The following is a 2135-nucleotide window of genomic DNA, read 5'->3' as shown; positions in this document are numbered from 1 at the left end:
TCCCAGGTCCACTCTGACCCGGAGCGGTAGTACCTGTTAGGGTCCCAACTATGGGTTAAATAGAAATCGACGTGAAAACAACAAATATATTCTATTAAAAAAATTTCTTCAAAATCACTGGATTTGGCATTAAATAACCCGAAAAGGGTTGATATGCCGTAAAACAAAAACAACCAACCAACCAATCAAACAGGGCCGTCGGGGATTGCACAACCCTTGCCTCACAATTTCACGTGCAGTTACCATTACAGAGGGTATCCATTGTCTCTTGAGACGAAACGACGGACACTGTACTATTCATTCATTTTAGAAAAATTTTCCGATAGTTATCAAAAAAATTAGGCACAAGGCCATTTAAAATTGTGGAAAAAGGGGTGGGGTGTGTGTGGTCATGCTTGTCATTCTGCTTAAGGGTTGCCTATATTTTTCTTAGCAAGGATCCAGTCACCATTATACCACATTCACCTCAGGAGTTGTCTTACTTAAAATTCCCGAATCGTTTTTTTCTTTTAAACTAGCAATTCTTTTTTTAATTTTTTTTTTATTACATTTTCACCCCAAACAAGGCAAATTGCCACTTTGGTGTAGGGGGCTACTATCAGGGGCAACAACTACTGGGGTACTATGTAGGGATTTGGGCAGCAAGATGTTGGTTCACGTTACACTTGAACTTCTGCACGTCAGTACTGTTGGGGAAGCAGGGACCTGGAATGGAATTCCAAAGTCTAGCGGTTCTGAGGGAGAAACTATTGGAGTAAAAAGATCTTTTACATCTAGGGATCTCTACAGTGTGGGGGGGTGGGATTTAGCAGCCTGTCGAGTTTGTCGAGGGTGCTCACGTCGTGGGGACACAAGTGTTTGCAGTTCGTCAGAGCATTCACCACTAAAATACTTATAGAAAAGGCAGAGGGATGCAACATTTCGTCGATGGGACAGAGGCTGAAGCTTAGATGCCAGTTCAGGGCCTATCAGGTTTGCGACTCTCTTTTGAACCTTGTCAAGGAGCGAGAGACTAGTAGCAGATGCACCAGCCCAGATGTGACAGCAATACTCCATACATGGGCGAATGGTGGCCTTATAGAGGTATAGGATACTTTCGGGTGTTAGTAGTTTGCTAGCACGGTAGAAAGAGCCCACCTTTCTTGCAGCGGCCCTGGCAATGCCTTCAATGTAAATGTTCCAGCTCATGTTTCCTGTGAATGTTCGGCCAAGGAGTTTGAAAGATGTACTCTCAGATAAAGAGTCGTTGGCCATTGCTATAGGTGGTAGAGAGGGTTTCTTGTAATTATTGAATGAAACTAGTTTAGTCTTGGCAGCATTGAACGCGACCAACCACTTTTGTCCCCATTCCACCACAGATTGGAGGTCTTCCTCTAGTGTTTCTGCCATTTCTTTAGAAATGTGTTCATTTGTTTTCCTGTCGTGCCTGCTATAGAGTGTGGTGTCATCAGCATATATACCCATCTCAGAGGCAATTTTGTCGGGGAGGTCATTTATGAATATCAGGAACAATAGAGGTCCAAGGATAGAACCCTGGGGCACCCCTGCATTTATATCATATTGTTTAGATATACGACCGTCGAGGACAACCTGGATTTTTCTCTTATCTAAGAAGGATTTAATTATGTTAAGTATTCTACCAGTGATACCGTATGATCTAATTTTCCTGAGGAGACCCTCATGCCATACCCTGTCAAAAGCCTTAGATATATCTAGAGCTACCGCTCTGCCCTCCACCGCTTTGTCCAGTGAATGGTATATACGTTCAGAGATCACAGTTAGGATGTCTGCTGTGGAACGAGCTTGTCTAAATCCATATTGTTTGTCAGTCAGAAGTTTAGCATCTGTAAGGTGATGGACTAGAGCATGGTTAATTAAGGTCTCAAATAATTCAGCCCAGCTTTGTTCAGGCCTTATGTACTGTTCATAATTTTATGCACATATATATATATATATATATATATATATATATATATATTAAAAAGTTTGACTCATGTCCAGATAACCTACATCTAAAATTTCAAGTGTTTAGACCCAAAATTGGCAGAGGAGTTTGGTAGAGTTTTCAAAGGTCAACTCTTTCAACTTTGACCGCTTGGCAGCCAAATTTTCGTTCCGAAACTGATTAAAAAGCT

The sequence above is a fragment of the Euprymna scolopes genome, chromosome 46, assembly GCF_053919585.1.
Source record: "Euprymna scolopes isolate OS-2025 chromosome 46, ASM5391958v1, whole genome shotgun sequence".
In the NCBI taxonomy this organism is placed as follows: domain Eukaryota; kingdom Metazoa; phylum Mollusca; class Cephalopoda; order Sepiida; family Sepiolidae; genus Euprymna; species Euprymna scolopes.
The sequence above is the reverse complement of the archived record's forward strand: the minus strand, read 5'-3'. Positions refer to the sequence as shown.